Source organism: Centrocercus urophasianus, unplaced genomic scaffold, assembly GCF_019232065.1.
Source record: "Centrocercus urophasianus isolate 14NV4802_14NV808 unplaced genomic scaffold, USGS_Curo_1.0 seq_10, whole genome shotgun sequence".
In the NCBI taxonomy this organism is placed as follows: domain Eukaryota; kingdom Metazoa; phylum Chordata; class Aves; order Galliformes; family Phasianidae; genus Centrocercus; species Centrocercus urophasianus.
In genome coordinates this window covers 99,113,319-99,130,505 of record NW_024884142.1, presented here as the reverse complement: position 1 = coordinate 99,130,505, position 17,187 = coordinate 99,113,319, and the positions used below count along the sequence as shown (strand labels likewise).

General features: G+C 45.3%; 1 protein-coding gene across 3 annotated transcripts in view; it reads left to right on the top strand.

The window, feature by feature from the left end:
• Positions 1-899: 899 nt before the first annotated feature.
• Positions 900-17,187, top strand: part of RIN2 (Ras and Rab interactor 2) — a 59,490-nt gene continuing 43,202 nt past the window's right edge. Inside the window, exons 1-2 of one of the 3 annotated variants that reach the window (XM_042830291.1) lie at positions 905-943; positions 1,594-1,726. The gene's annotated coding sequence lies outside the window, so the exon portion shown is untranslated. Of the gene's footprint in view, positions 944-1,444; positions 1,727-17,187 lie in introns of those variants that run through there. The other 2 variants (XM_042830276.1, XM_042830284.1) reach the window with 2 other exon arrangements.

The window sequence follows — 17,187 nt, the reverse complement described above, 5'->3', positions numbered from 1 at the left end:
AGCCCATGTGTTACTACTCTAGATCACGTCACTCAGTGCGACATCTACCCTTTTCTTGAATGCCTTCAGGGATGGTGACCCCACCGCTCCCTGGGCAGCTGTGTCAGTGCAGAATCACTTCTGGAGAAGGAATTGTTCCTAGCAGCCAACCCGAACCTCCCCTGGCACAACGTGAGGCCATCCCCTCTCGTCCTATGGCCGTTCCCTGCCAGCAGAGGCCGACCCCGCCTCACACAGCCTCCTTTCAGGGGATTGAAGAGCCACGAGCTCTGCCCTGAGCCTCCCCTTCTCCAGACCGAACAGCCCCGGTTCCTCAGCCGCTCCCCATCACACTTGTGCTCCAGACCCCTCACAGCCCCGCTGCCCTTCTCTGGACACGCTGCAGCCCTCGGTGTCTTTCCTGCAGTGAGGGCCCAGCGCTGAGCTGCAGCCTCACCAGTGGCAGTGCGGAGGGACGGCCGCCTCCTGCGGCATCAGAACTGCCGTGCCTCTCTTAACCGCGTCTCCCCACCGCTGTGAGGCTGTGGACACGCTCGGCGCGTCAGCCGCTCTCCACAACACGGCTGCTGGCATTTCAACCACTGCTCCGTTTATGGAGAACTAACGGCTGCCTCACTGGTGTTGAAACCTCGCTCTCCTCGTTGTGTTATCGAAACACTCGCAACGACTCGAACGGTTCTGTGAGGTACAGCGCCTAGAAAGGCACTGGGCATCCCGCGAGATGCCCGCTGCCACTCAAGGACCATCACCACCAAACCCTCCCAGCCAGGCGCCTCCCGACCCCCGCAGGCAGAGCGCGGCGCCGCGCAGGCGCAGTGCCGGGGGGAGCGGCCGCGGGCCTCGGGAAGAGGCGGCACAGCGGCGCGGCTCCTCCCCGTGCCCCAGCCCGGCCGGCCGCGGGCTGCCGCCGCCGGTTGCGCTCGCTGCGGGCCGGCCGCGTGAGGTAAGGGGGCGGCGGGCGGGGGAGGCCTGTCGGCCGGAGGGCGTCCCGCGGGGGGCTGTTGCCCCGCAGAGGGAGGCGGGGGCCGCGCTCCGCCGGCAGCGCCGTGGAGGCTCCGCGGGGCCTGGCGGGCGGGCCGGGACGGCGTCTGTATCTTGTCGTTTTATTTCTTTAATGATTTCCTCGGGAGTGTTACGCCGCGAGTTAGTGCGGAGCGCGCGGAGGGGCGCGGGGTGTCCGCTCCGCTGTGGGTGTGAGCGCTTTGTCTGGCGCTCACCTGCCGCCCGGCCCCGCTCCGCACCGCCCCCGGGAGCGCCTTCCGCGGGCACGGCTGGAGCGGCGAGGGACCCCTAAAGGCCGTCCAGTCCAACCCCTGCGCTGCACAGGGACACCCGCAGCTCTAGCTGTGCTCGCAGCCGCGTCCAGCCTGACGTCGTGCAGGGATGGGGCAGCACCGCCTCTCTGGGCAACCTGTGCCGCTGCCTCACCGCCCTTGTTATAAAGAACTTCCTCCTTAGATCCGGTGTGGTCTCCACCTGGCGTTTCAAGCTGCCAGGATAAACATGACGGAGGTGTCCCTTTGCTATTAGGACGCAGTTTTTGGAGTGCAGCAGGGAGGTTTGTGAAGTCACTGGGATTAATTTTCTTTGCAGAACTGCCTGTTTGCCCAGGCTGCAGGCTCTATGGCTCACGAGGCAGCGCTTAGAAGAGCAGTGGCTTGGAGCTGTGGGCTGCACGAGCCTGCAGCAGCTCTGCTTTTGGTTCGGCTACATCTGCTTTGGCTCTGTGAGTATTTTTCTGTTGTACTGGCATGCGGAGTGGGCGGAACAGAGCTCTTACCTCGTCTTAGGCATGGTTAGATCTGCAAAGAGATTTGTTAGAGTTGGATTGCACGGAGTGGTAGTGAAGTCTCCTTCTCTGGAGGTACTCAAAACCTGTCTGGACGCCCAGCTGCATGACCTGCTGTAGGGAACTGGCTTTAGCAGGTTGGACTCAGTGATTTCCAGATGTCCCTTCCAACCCCTACATTTCTGTGATTTTCCTTAATTGTTGAGATCCGTGTGTTGAATTAGATGAGTGGAAAGACTGTGTGAAATAAACTGTGTGTTAATTGTACAGTGAAGCAAGAAAAGCACTGTGGTTCTGAGGATATTTATGTGGAGCCATCCTGTGCTTTACTGTGTTTAATCCTAGGATGCATTTAATTTCTTGGAGCGGATTCATAGCGAATCTGTTGCTATATAGAATAATCTTTGTATTAATTAAAACATAGTGTAAGTAATAATTACCAAGAATTGCAACAATACTGAAGTGATGGTGGAAAAGCTATGTGAAACAAGATTCCTATGTGTTTCTAGGTGCCTACTCACTGAATTACTTTTGAAGCATGTGTGGAGTATTTTCTGGAATGGATATTTGTAGATCAGTTTATTCCTTTTTTGTAAACTTGTAAGTGGTCGGATTTTTTTTGTTAGCTTCCTTTATTCCTTCCTGGGTTTGTGATCGTGCCGTGCAACCCCTGTTAAGGTGTCTGACAGATCAGTTTGTGAGGATTCATTTGTGTGGTAATATAAGTTTTCCTCTTGGTGAAGGCTTTGGAAGGACAGCTAACACAAATATCAGTCTGTTGAGAAATTGGTCACGTTAAGCCACAGTATTGAAGTCTGCTTGAAAAATTGCTGGTGGCTTGAAGGACTTCTGTGTTGAACGTGCTGAGAACACCTGAATCTGTGTTTACTTGCCAGAGCACATGTGGTCCAGGTGGTTTATGAGCAGTTCCAGTTCCTTTGCCAGTACTGTGTCCTGTCAGCAATGTGAGACATCAGCAGGTTGCTGCAGTGTTCCTTGCACACCCACCAGTTTTGTGTCCCTCAGCCTAACTGAGGTCCCACTGGGATGTGTGGCCATCACCTCCAGTAAACTCTGGTGCAGAGTTTCCTGTTTCTTGGTTCTCTGAAGCACATAGCTTATGATCAGCTCTGTGAAGACTTTGGTATGGGGCTAACAGGACAGTGGGAATTTGGCTGTAGTTGTTCTGAAGTACATCTGTATGAAAGACAGTGGCTTTTTTTTTTTTTTTTTCTCCAATTCAGGGGATTTGGATCAGAAGATGAAAGGGGCTGAGCAGCAGAGGTCTGTCCTTCCAGATGTAGTGACTGCTGTAGCAGGCTGAGGCGTGTTGGTGTATAGCATACAGAAAACTGGTGCTGTGGTCGTGTGCATTGCAGGATCCGTGGGTAAACAGTATTTGCCCATGGACCTAAATACTTGGCATACCATGCAGCTCTTGAAAATAAGAGATTTATGGTAACTCTAATCTGTAGTAAGAAATATTTCAAAATACGTGCTTCACAGAAATAGAACCCTCTAACATTCTTTAGCAAAGAGTTGCACAGCAGGAATGTTAAGCAGAGTCAAATGTTGCCAATTAAAGTGTTTTGTTCAAACCATCGTTTATTTGGTGGCATATATTGGAATAAAGGATGGTAATGCAACTGAATACTTGGTACTCTGTTAAATTAAGTCAATTAAGGCAATGAAATACAGAGATCACAGAGTAGGAATTAGATGGGTATAGGACTCTTATTTCCAGCATGTCTTAGTGTGGAACACAGCAAAGTGTTTTCTGACATGCAAAGTGCTACAGCAAGAAGCAATGCAGTGCCATTATCTCTTACTTTTGAAGCAGTGTAGTCTTCTTACAGAGAAGTTAGCAAGAGCTGGAAGGGCTTTTATGTCCACTTAGCATTCATGGGCTTATGACCTGCAATAGGACTATTTCTTGTTAGTTTTATCTGATGTTTTACCACCTGCAGTTACCCAATCCTAAATCGCGTGATGGTTCAGCCTGCCATAGTTATTTGGGAATCTGAGTGTTTGCAGTTTGTGCAGGACAGGGAGGAAGGATTGGCAGGAACATGGAATTTTCTCTGTGTCTCGGCTGCCATGAGCTGTAGCACGGTTTGTTTGTGAAACGGCGGCTGCTACTGCTTCACATTCTTGGCTGACGAATCTGGAGTGCTTATGTGGTCTGGTCCTGCTCTTATTCTCCACGTGATATCATGGCCTGTTCTAATTTGACTTCGAGGCCCTCTGATAGATAGACCAATACAAACACAGCCTTCCCACTGCCTTCCTGTTCCCTAATGTTGCTGCTGAAATGATAGGTGATAAAGGACCTACCAGGCATCACACTGAGCCCATGACTGTTTCTGCACTGGATTTCTTGTCCTTAACAGCACCTCCTTTGGTTAGAAAGACAGAGGTTAGTGCAGTGCGGAAGCACAAGTCTTTTTCTTAAACTGCTGCACTGTTTAACCTAGTCACAGCAGCCCTTGTGAAGCACATGTTCCAAATGCTTGCTTCAGGAGGTGCATGTGGTATCCATGGAGGAAACCCAAAGGAACTGCATTTTCTCCCGTTCTTGGCTTTCTAAGACGGCCTTGACCTGTGTCTAAGGAATAAAAGCCCTGCTTTGCATGTAAGCATGTTTACATGTTGTCTTCCTGAGCTCTGGAAAGTCTGAAACCACTGAATCTCCTGGTAAATATTTAAATACCAAGGAACCATTGTGTAGCAGCAGATTGCTGCTGCTCTGTTGCACCCAGTGGGGCCCTGTCCATGGACACAAGGTGAGCTGTTTATTACCATCCCTCACTGGTCTCAAGCTTACCAGCTTAGAGGCAGAAACAACTACATTTTGAGAGGCTTCTCTGGAAAGAAAGCTGTTCTTGCTCCTATTCCACTAGCTCTGGAATATGAATACCTTCCAGATGCCCAGCTCTAAACATGGTGCTCTAACATGCTCTCACAAGTGACTTGCAAAGGAAAAAAAAAAAAAAAAAGCCACCACCAAGAAACGTTTTGGACGTTTAAGTGGTTCCCTTCTCTGGTTTTGCATCCCAAGTGATCAGTTTGACTTCTGCTTTCTACTTGCTGAATACAGACCCGTACTTAACCATAATTATCTCTGTGGTTCTTTGTGACTTGGGTTATTTTCATCCTGGAATTGTGTTTTAACAAGGTCTTGCTAACTTTTCTTTTCATGTATGGTTTGCAGTACAGACATTAACATTGCCTTTTTTGCGTGTGTATCTGTTGCTTTGTCTTCCGTTTACTCTTGATATTTAAGTGCTCGTTGACAGCAATGTAATCTTGACAAGAATAAAGACATGTCTTTGTGCCGAGTGGGGCCCTGGCACACTTTGTTGGGTAACTTTCTGAGATGGTAATTCCTGAGGACAAGTTAGACATTGGCAACTGTGAGGTGGCAGTATTCGATGGCGGTTGTAATAAGCTATTCTAGCAGTGGCTGGCTGGGGACTTCTTAAGCAAGGTTGCTTCACAGTGCTCAGAGTAGTCGATGCAAGATGGAAAGCCGTGGTTTGAGTGCATCACATAGCTGTGAAGGAGGAAGCCTGGGCCGGTGACCTCTGTTTGCTAAGGGCTCTGTTTGTTTGTCTGCCTGGGAGCCTCAGGCTGCTGCAGGTGACTCAGACTATGCCCTGTAGCATAAACCTCACCTCATCTGTGCTTGGTTTTTACAGGAGTCGTGAGACAGCTGGTTAAAATAGCGGTGGTTTCTTAACGAGAAACTTGGTTACTCGTTTGAGTGCTGGTCACGTAGCAGTGACCAGTGTCACAGCAGCAGTGTTCATCGCAGGCTTCTGGACCTACCACAGAAGTACAGAATGCAAACCTAAGGAAACGTCTGGATCTTAAGCAGAATATTATGTTTAACCCTGAGTTGTTGGGCAGAGGCACCAATTGATTTGGAAATGGAGGAGCTGAAGAAAGTAGTCGTCAAATATCATCAGTCTTCTTTCCACCTTCTGCAGCACAGAAGTAGATGAGGCCATGTGTGGGCCGTGACAGGAAAGCTCTTTTTTTTGTCTTTTTTCCTTTTGTTAAACTTTGCAGTTCCCAAGTGTGGATGGACATGATGTCTCCTGCACAGTTCTGTTTATAAGGACGTTTCCTTGCAGAGCAGGCACAGTCTGGTTACAAGTGCTTCCTCTGTGTCAGGGCTGTTTGTGCCTCGTGAGCCTGTCGGAATAGGAAGATATCCTTTATTTCAGTAGCAGAATCTCATTTGGAGCATTTTGCTGGAGTCTGGTGCGTGCAAAGAATAATGAATTGAAGGAAGGTAGAGCTTTGGCTCAGCTTGTGCTCGGTTAACTTTCCATTCAGCCAGCTGTGCATACTCTACGATTTTAGCTATGAATGGTCCATCAGTTTTTCTCCATTCATACTTTTCCTAATTGATGCGCTTCTTTAAATGAGCTTTAATGCAGCATAGAACAACAGATTGCATTTCGCCCTTAACACTGCAGTAAGAATTTAAGCAGATGAAGGAAAAAGAAACCACTATGTCTTCCAGGTTGTATACACTGTCCTTGACTACTGTAAAGCCTTATTTGTTCTGAGTTGCAGCGATACCAGTAGAGACTGGGGTATGTAACAGCTCTTAAAAACCAGCTGTGAGTTTGGCAGACTCAAATCCTGTTTGTGGTCGCCTTGTTTGCTAGGAGTTCTCCCAAAATCCTATGTACTGCTAATAGGAATTGGATTTTTCCACCTTTAGCTTTGGCCTTTAAACTGTTAGATGAACATTCAGCAGAAGAATGGTGGGCTTTGATACTGCGGCAGAAGTGTTGACTATTTGTTACTTAGAATCATGTAATTTTAATAGAAGTATCTTAAGTGGGGCATCGAAACTTGAAAACTTCCAGCAGTATCCATGTTTGTATTTTGATGAGGGTTATATACATCCCTCTGCTGGACCAGGATATTTGGTCTGAGAGCTCTTCCAAGCTGTTTTCTGTCTTGAGATGGCATCACCAGCTGTTTTTGTGGAGGCTGTCGTTTAGGAAAGAGATAAGTAGTCCTCCATCAAGCGATTTCTGGGTTCAGGACAGGTTTTGGTTGTGTCTGGGGAGAGAACTCTGTGAGAGTACAGCCAGAAAACAAACCATGCAGACCTTTTAAATTCTTCATGCCATTTAGACATTTTATTTCTAGGTACAGAATGGTCTGCAGCTATCAGTCAGTAAGCTTGATTCCCAAGATCACCTGTGCTGGTTCCTGTGCTTTATTATCAATGTGCTCAGCAAACTCAGGAAAGGATTTTTGAACAGGAATTGCATCTTTTAGAAGAGTATATGATACTGTTCTGTTGGTTCTGCTCTGGTCATCTACTGCATTATATTTCCACTCCTCTGTCTGCTAGTCTGTAGTGCTGCATCAGTGTTGGAAGTGTGATTACTACCAATCTCTTAAGCTTGAACTTGAAGACCATTAAAAGAGATGTGTGTATGACTCTGTGTCTTGTGGGTTTTGTTTTTGTTTGTTTTTTGTTTTTTTACTGAAAAGCTATTATTTAAGCTAATAGTCACGTATAATGTACTTAATTGCAGAAAGAAGCTTCCTGGGATACTGGTATGTCACACATCATCTCCTACCAGTACTTTTCTTGAGAGTTCTGTTAAGAAGAGAAAAGGGGTATATGGGCAGGGATCAGCAATACACTTGACTAGGTGCTGATCCTAGGCTAAAAGCTGTTCTTGCCTTTAGAGAAACTTCTTGATTGTTTGGTGGAATTCTTTGCTTCTACTCATATGTTATCTGCTGGCTGCAGTAGACAACTGGTTATCAGCTGAAAGCTTTGTAAGAAGTATCATAGAATCACAGAACGACCTTGAAAAGGAGCACAGTGCTCATCCAGTTCCAACCCCCTGCTGTGTGCAGGTCATCAACCAGCAGCCCAGGCTGCCCAGAGCCACATCCAGCCTGGCCTTGAATGCCTGCAGGGATGGGGCATCCACAGCCTCCTTGGGCAGCCTGTTCCAGTGCCTCACCACCCTCTGGGTGAAAAACTTCTTCCCAGTGTCTAACCTAAACCTCCCGTCTCAGTTTGAAACCATTCCCCCTTATCCTATCACTATCCACCCTCATAAACAGCTGCTCCCCCTCCTGTTTATAAGCTTCCTTCAAGTATTGGAAGGCCACAATGAGGTCTCCCCGGAGTTTTCTCTTCTCCAAGTATGCCAGCTTTTAATTGGAGACAATATGATTATTTGCTTGGCTCCTTAAACTCATTACTGGGCCAGCTACTCTTCCTTGCTCTTCAAACAGTCATTAACCCCAGCAAGACCTTAAACCTTTCTCTGTTGGGTTTGGAGTAAGGGTTACCCTTAACTACCCCTAAAATATCTGTGCTGGAGTCAGTGCCACTTTGGCATGCTAAGAGTCTATGGGTCTGTGCTGTGAATGTTTGGGCTAACTCCTATTGCACACAAATGATGATTTTAATTTAGTTTTTTAAATGCTGAACCTCCCAGGGCTACAGATAAATGTCACGAGTTGCTGGAAACTGGCAAAGTTACAGTTTCCATGGGTAGTCTCCAAGTTCTAGCCTTGGTTGGTCATGAAACAGCAAACTGAACCGCTCCAGACCTGGGCACGATGTGGTGGTGTCAGCATAATTTGTTAGTGGGTGTGAAATGTGTGTGTGCAAGGATAGGTGTATTTCCTCAAGAATTCATGTTTAAGGAGGCTGGGGGGAGAGAGGCCTTTCTTGTGGCGAGCTGCTAAGAAGCATGGCAGCTGTTTGAAGCTGTTCGTGGGCTTGGAATGCATTTCTGATCAAGAGATTAACAAGGAAAAGTTGTCAAAAGTTCACTGAATGTGCAGAGTTCCAACAAATAGCTGTTGCTGCTAAGTTCTGCAGTGCTGGTAGTGCATGGATTCTGGTGCTGCATGGAGAAACAATGGTGGAGTGCTTAGGCTGACAGCACAGGTAGATTTGGCAAAGCACAGAGGAAGAAATAAAATCAGAGTGCAAAGTGATTTGCCCACAAGTATGGTAATAAACTTAAGGCTGGGTTATGATCTGGATCTTTTTGCACTATGCATTGCTGAACAGTAGATTCCCCAGAAGATGGACCACTGCAGTGACATTCTGTAGGATATAACTTCTAGCTGAAAGGAAAAAGGGGTGGGGGGAGGTGATTCTCACGCTTTGAGCTAAGAGTAAGTGAGAGAACTGTGAGCTGAATGCGCTCAGGCCAGCAGCTGGCAACAGCTGCTCTGTTATGCTTCAGGCTGCAAAGGAAAGTAAAAGAGCTTTGTTCCTGCTTGCCCCCTAGATAGGGGCGTCAGGAAGCCCAGCTGAATGCAGCCGCCCCTCTGGGCTGGTGATGGAGAGGATGGGGAGAGTGAACCAGCACCAGGCTTAGGCATTTCTGATCTCGAGGTGTATGCTCATCACCAAATGGGTGTTTTGGCCTTGGCCAGGTCTTTCCGTGGAACTCCAGTTGCCCTGTATGTGGGCCTTGGGGAAAGAAGTGGAGTGTGCTTGATTCTTGTCTTTAGAGGGAGAATGATAACTAGTTTTGTGCTGAATGTGGTGCAGTTTCCTTCTGCAGTGAGAACCTTGCAAATAAGAGAAATTGCAGAACTTGGTGGGAGCAGTGACCTTGCACGCTGCAGCTGTAAAAGAAAGATTGGAAAAGAAGGATGTTCACTTTCTCCTTGATTAGCATTTCGGTGCTGTGGTTTTGGAAGAAATGCAGAATGGGGAAGAAACAATAAGTTTCAGGGTTAGATAGCTTGGCTGCAGCAGGCCAAGTTACTGTAGAGATGCACAACTCCCCAGTAGTGTGGGTTTGTGTCTGTGGAGAGAATGTGATAGATGAGGTACAGAGAAACTGGGAGAAATGAACTTGATGATTGTTTTAAGAGCAGGTAGTAGGCTTTATTGATAAAGATTCCTTTTTTGTTGTTTTTTTCCACTGTGCAGAACTGATGCAAAGAAGCTGTACAGAAATAACTGGCTCCAGGTGCAGAAGCAAGAAAATAATGCCACGCTAACTGGTACATAACCTCAAGAACTGCTGACACCTATTAGCAGTCTCCTTACTGTCTCCAGAAAGAGAATTACTATTTATTTCTGTTAACTATCGTATTCAAATTATTTGTGTTTGTTAGAGGAAGGCAAGTAAACATATTCCTGTATACCTAACCTCAGCTTCTTATGCATAGCAGTTATGGATGTTTGTTGCTAGCAGTCACTGGAATCTTCTGGTACGAGTGTCAGTAGGGATTAAAGCTAGAAGATGTTTTGTCATGCTTCATTTTGGCTTTGATTGCATTTGATCCGGGTTAGAAATACAAGAATGTGATGATAACAAATGCTTTGCCAAGCTATACATGTGACACAAACCCCAAACTTGTGGGATCACCATGGTGTTTTAGTTTAGAGCAGTCTCTTGTTCGTACTTTAACCTCATTTCACTGAATGAGGCTTATTTTCTTCTAAAGCACTTATTTCGAAACTTTTTGTCCCAGGGGAGAGAAGAGAGAAAACAAAATGTTTACTCAAGCAAGCGAAGAGTGGAAAATTAAACACCCACACTTCCCTCTTTAGGAGTTCCCCGAGCAGTTCCTGTGAACTCAAATCCAGCAGGGAGAGAGCAACTTAGGTAATGGAGTAGGTCTCAGTGTGGGTGCTGCTGTTGCTGGAGAAGCAAAGCTGAGGGGGTGATAATCTTCCCTGTAGCCATGGGGGATCAAAACTGGGCAAGATAAAGGAGGTAAAGCTGCTTATCCCAAAATCTAGAGAGAAGACATGCCTTTCATCTTCCTTGTCTAGATGAAGGCAGCATGGGAGAGGCTTGACATCTCTCTGCTTTAAGAGACAGTAGGTGGCTGCTGCATTGATTTCTTGCTCTTTATCCAGGGGAGTGAATATCCCAGTGTTTTGAGGGACTTGAGGGAAGCAGCTAGGTGAGTTGTTGGGGTTGTCCTCTTGGACCATCTTTTCAATACAAGTGTGTTGTTGAGAGAAGAGGGCAGGCTGCTCAAACTTGTGGAAAATGTAGGATTTTGATGATGTCTTGTATGATACATCTTTCTTTCTGGAAACCTTATGCAGATATTAGGGAGAAAGGAGTAGCAAAGACTGCAAAAAAAGAAAAGTGAAGAGAACTGTGTTGGCGAGTGGAAAACTTAGGGATGCAGAGAAGAAAGCTGCCAGAGTGATAGAATTCAACCCTGGGAGTTCAGCTTCAGTAGAGGGTGAGTTGGGTGTTGGGGCTGGGGTAGGAGATGCTGAGGCTGGTCAGGACAAGCAGAATGCGAAGTGAGAGCCACTGATGGATGAAGGGAAGAGAGCCAGGAACCAGCAGTAATCATGGACTGTTGATGAATTGCAAGTTGGAAGTGGCAGGGGAAGAAGCACTGGGATGAAGGAAATGCCCACGGTGCTTATCAGAGGAAAAACATGCAGGGAGAGGTTAGGTGAAGCAATTGTTCTCTGAAGGAGGATCACGAGAAGCAACATGAGGGCAGGAAGGATAACCTATGGTTACGTGACTTGGAAATTGTGCAGACTGAAAGCCAAGCCAGGAAACTTGTTGAGGCAAACATTGTCAGTCTCACTGTGTGTATGCAAAGAAAGGAAGAGGAGTGAAGTTAGCAGACAGGTATTTCAATAGAGTTCAGCTTTGAGTTTCCAGGGTTTCCTTGGCATCTGTGATAACCTTTTTGTTTTCAATCTAATTTATTCTACTGTGAAGAAGTTGGACAAAAGAGGAAAAAATAAAATGCTTATCAGAATAGAACGTCGTGTTTGGTTTCTCTTGCATTGTATTGGTAAAAGTATATTTAGAAACAGTAGATTCTGAATACTGAGTATCTGAAATTCCCTTGTCTGACAAGAAGAAGAATCTCCCAAATGACTTCCTTAGCCCAATTCCCCCTGTAAGATGTAGTTCGGTTGTATGGGGAAAATAAAGTGACTAAGACTATTTCAGAGCATAAGCTGTGAGATCGCTGTGCTGGAGGGCTTATCCTGTTTGCAGTGTTGGCATGCTTGTACAACAGTGAACTGATTCATAGACGTGGTTCACTTTGTACAGAGCTGGAAACAAACCAAAGCAAACGAAGCGTTCCAAGCTTGGCAGTAACTTTCTCTCTCCACACTACAGGTCAGCAGCACTGGTTCTTAACAGCATCAAAGGTGAGAAGTCTCTGGGGGGGGAAAACCCTGTTCATCACCAGGTTTATTCCTAAAGCCAGGACAACCACTGATACAAACCTTCAGCACATCCATTCATTGCCAGTGCCAGATCCTAACTAGGTTTGGTCACTGAAAACTCGGGCATAGGCAAAAATATTTTGCTATCTGCCATGTTTGCACAGAAAGTGCAGGGAACAGTGCATTTTGTTTAATGAAGTAAAAGATTTTCTTGTAGTTTTCTCTGTGCTAGGTAAAAATCGAAACAGCAGCGCTATTCTTCTAACGTTTTTTCTTCCATGAAAACATTTTAATTCATTGATAAATACGTTGTCTCCTTAGTTCTCAACTTCGTAGTTTGTGCATGCGCTGGTTCTACTAGAAGGACTGGTTTCAGCAGTCCGCAGCCTTCTGCAAAAGTCAGTAAAGAGTGCCAATGAAGACAGTGTCTGTGGTGTGCAGGTGCAGTGGAGCAGTGACGTACAATTGTTCTTCAACCAAAAAGAAACCCAGAGCAGATAGCTCGAGTCCTCTCAAGTCAGTTGCTTTGGTTGACCTGGCTCAATTCGGTATTGCTGGGATGGTGAAAATTGGTCCTTTTAAGATCCAAGGATTTCTGCAGATTTGCACTAGCTGATCAACTTAGCCTACTTTTTTTCAGAGGGGAAAACAGTGTTCGATTTATGCTCTTTCTTTTGAAGTTAGATATTGATATGTGAATATCTCACATTTTTGTATATGTTTTCCCCATGGACAATAGACCTCCAAATGTTTTTTGACCTTGCTGATGTGTAGCTCCGAAAGTAGAGCAGATCTTTTTGTGTTCGGAGTTTAGTCTTCTACATGTGGAGATGTTACCCTTAGATGTTTGTCATTTGTTGATAAATGCAAAGTTAAAAAACTTGCTTATTGATCATTTAAGCTGATAGGGTACTTTCTGATTTCATGCTTTGTTATATAAATGTAATAATTTTCTAAGTGATGGGAAGTAAGAATAGGTTGGAGAAGAAAGACACGTGAACCTTAAGAAATTAAAGTCTTTTTCTCAGCTTATTTATTCTTGTCTCGTTTGTTTGTTTCAAAATAAAATCATTCCTTTCTTCAAAAAAAAAAAAGCCACCAAACCTAATGAGAACAACAACTACTCCAAACAAAGAAAAGGTGTGGAGCAACTTGGAACGTGCTTTGTAATTGATGTAATTATTTCTTATGTGTTAAAGGGTGTGGTGAAAGGGAGGAACACACCTTTGTAAAGTCTTGCAGGGAGGGAAAGATGTTGAAGTGGCCTCCAGAGGTCGGGTCAGGGTGACAACCTTGAAACAAGGAAGGCTGTCACTCTGTTGATGCAACTTCTTGTAGTGTTGAGGTAGCTGACCTTGCTGATGTAGTTGGTGCAAGGCCCCTTGTGCCTAGCACTGCCAGCAGTATCCTGTGGGTGCTTGTCTTGAGATGTGTAATTGTGCAGCTCCTTGATGCGCTGGCGTGGTTCTTGACGTACAAACTCAAGCTCTGTGGTCCATGCAGAAGATGAATATAAGGTCAACACCGGATTAAGGTAGTGCTGCTTGTTCTCCAGCCAGTCGTCTTAGCGTTTTATGCTGTGCTGGAGTTGAGGGGCTCAGCAAAACACGCTTTGGGCATTTGTATTCAGCAGTCTCAAGGTGAACAGTACGAGCTTTTATGTAGACTTCGGAATAACAGATATGCTCAGTGATGGATGGGATTCGTGTTGATTCTTCTTGTTTACTGTTAAGTGAACTCTGTACTCAACCTCATTCTGATGCTCGTGGACGCTGAGGGAGATTTTTGTACTGATTCTCCTAAAATACTGTGGAGCGTGGTTTGCTGGGTGTGGTGGTGATGGGTTGATGGTTGGACTAGATGATCTTAGTGGTCTTTTCTGACTTTAATGGTTCTCTATGATTGTATGTAGCTTCTTAGGCATTAGGTAGCTCTCAAACAATGGTTTGCTTCTTTTAACTACAGAGATAAAGAAAAATCTTTGCAAGCTATTTCCAAATTAAAAAACAAAACAAAACTGTTGCTTGCAATTGCAAAACAATTATTTTATTACAAAAAAAAAAGTCTATGAAGCAGATCACTGATACAAGTGCAGTCATAAAGAACTATTACATTATGACTGAAAGAAACCGCATTTTGCTACTTTTCATTGGGGCACACACTGTTTGAAGTGTGACTTGTGCATTTGACAGTATGGAGAAGTTGTGCTTCTGTTGTCAGACTCAGGTAAGAATGTAGGATTGATCCATCTGGCAAATAAAATTGGGTAATTATCCCTTCCATGGTGCTGTGAGGTTGCTTTTCCTGTGTATTTCAATTGCAGTTTTAAGAACGTTGGTGTCCATTTTTGGCAAGCCCTTAAAAATGCAGGTGAAGAATCTTCTTCTTTCGTAAGGACTGAAATGTGATGAGGTGGAAATAATGGTGTATATGTAAGCACAGGAAAGAAAGACTGAAGAGGGATATTTAGAGATTTTTCCTCAACCAAAAGGCTGGAATGACTGGGAGGTGGTCTGGCGTGGACTCTCATCAGCTCACGTTAGGATCTTGGTGGGGTGAGACATGAGGCATAAGAGCTCTTTGTTAATTATGGGTGACACCACTGGGCTGTGTGTTATCTCATTGGAGGGATGTGGAAGGAGACTCTTACACCAAGAAGAAATTAACTGAGAATTGTAACCTTTGGTGGCCGTTGTCTTGGGAGTCCAGGAAAAATGGCCTGAAAATTGGACTAATCCCTACAGTTAGTTACCATCGATGTTGTTTTGTTACCGGGGTTAAACTCCTTGGTTATCTCTCTAAGCTTATAACAAAAGAGGAGAACATAACAAAAATGGGAAGTGTAAAATGTAAGTTGACTTGGATAGGTCTGTGTTGGTTTCTGACCTGTGGTTTGTCAGATGTGCAAGTTGTCTCTGAGTAATCAATACATTGTTTGGTAAGTCAGTAATGAACAGCTGGGGTTGTTAACACTAATGAGGATGCCTGAAGTGCAGCAGAAGCACGTGGGCAATGTGCAGAGAGAGGGGGGTTTGAGTTCCTTTTAGGCAACCATTATGGGAGAGGGCTGAAGGGTCTGAGTCCCCGGTGTCTCGTCTGGTTATTGTTGTTAGTCTGTGCTAAGTCACTGTCTTTGTGTGTGTCCTGTGTGTATGATATCACTTTTCTAATGTGCACTGAGCCTTTCTGAGGGGGAGGAAGGAGGCTGGGGAGGTCTTCTCTGGGTTGCTTGCCGAAGTGTTGGAAGGAGGTAGGAGGGGATCCAAAAGACAACTGGTGGAATATTGTAATCACAGCTGGCTGTTGTATGTTTTAAAGAATCAATGTTGTTTTGAAGAAGGGAGAGAAAATAGGGTGAAGTGCTGTATGTTGATTTGTTTGGAAGTGAGATATGATACAGCATTGCGAAAATATTGTGAACTTGTACCAAAAGATCTTCCATTAGTGTTCTTGGAAAAGGATAATCAGAAACTCCACTCTGCAGCATAGGTTAAACGTGCATTAAGTATCAGAGGAGGAGAAATACAGAGGAGTGAAGCTGGTTCAAATCTGGGGCAGAGGAGACCAAGCATGGATGAGATAGATTTTGAGTTTGTGATGAGAGGGAGGGAGAGGATTGAAGTCCAATAGCAGGAGGCAGGCAGTGGGAGCCAGCGGTTTGAAACCTGGAGCTAAAGCAGTAAGGCAGAAGCAGAATCCAGTTAAACTAGAGGCTAGGCAGGGGTGCAAAGATAAGCAATCCACAAGTAATACAGCTGTACTGTACTGCCCCATCAAGAAGCCAAGTGGGAAGGGATACAGGTTAGAAAATATCTGAGCGCATTTAATCTGGTCACACAGGAAATACATCTGGTAGTAACAAACGTTTATACTTCGCTAAAGGCTCTAACAGAGCAGCAGAGGTGGTAAATGGTGTTAGATCCATGGTGGATCTATCCAAAATGGTGTTATCTTTGGATCTGGCATGCCAGGTGGTTTTTGCCTTTGAGTGGGAAAATACAGAGACAACTCACTTTTAGGCGGAGAATCATAGAATCACCAAGATTGGAAAAGACCTAAAAAATCATCCAGTCCAACCATTCACCTATCACCAATAGCTCCCACTAAACCATGCCCCTCAACACAACATCCAGTCTAGATCTAGTTTTAGTAGATCTTTAGATCTACTGAATGAGTTATAAGGCTGTGGAGGTGCAGGTCTCTGCTAAAGGAGTGGTCTCCTCAATCTGAAATACCTGAAGAAGTAGAGAACATGTTAACACCGTGGGTGTGAGCTGCAGGAACCCCAGGCAGGCTGAACTAGTAACTGTATATTTCTGAAGCTGAACACCAGACTGGTAAAAAGCAAAATAAACCCCTGAACTGTTTGTGCCTGTAAGGTTGCATATTGCGCTAGGGGTCCTGGTGCAGAGATTATGGCCTTGGGAGCATCATGTCACAGGGCACTGTACTCCTGATACAGGGACAAAAGAGGACAGTATTTGTGCCACACATGGTGATGCCTTGCCTGGACCATAAAGGAGGCCATTAGTTGTCCCTCTGCAGAACTGAGAGGATGTAGAATTGAAAGTAATGAACCTTTCAAACCATGCAGTGTTCTTAGCAGTGAGTGGGGATGAAGGGGACCTGAACACAACTGCCTGCAAGCTATTGAACATGTTTGTTCCAGCTGAGTTGATGGACGAGATGCTGTCTTTGAAGATGTGACCAGGGAGGTGGTTGTTGATAGCAGCAGCTTTGTGAAGGAGGGATTCAAAAAGCAGTTTATGCTGTAGTAAGTCAATATTTTCTCAGTCATTATTTTCTCAGGCTGTGTCTCTGCTGCCATCTGCCACATAGCAACAACATATAGTGGGTTGTTGGTGGCAAGGTTCAGCTTCTACTGCCATACCACCAACATCGTAAAATAGGAGGCTTTCAGAGCAGTCCTCATCTGCAGGTTTGAAAACATTTCTGAATGTTCTTGCTTTTAGTATTTCCTCTTTCTGGCAGGAATAACATGGAAATTACTGAGATACTGCAAGAAATTCTAGTTTTCTAAGACAGGCCAGGAAATTTGGGATTACTGTAAACCTTCTGAAAGGTTTTTAAGCCGGTCTTTAAATGTATTTCTCTGCCATGTCTACAAGCAGAACAAGACACAAATGTGTCAACATACAATTGTTCTTTTGTAAGAGGTATGGTAGTATCCTTCTCTGTTAAGTGTTGT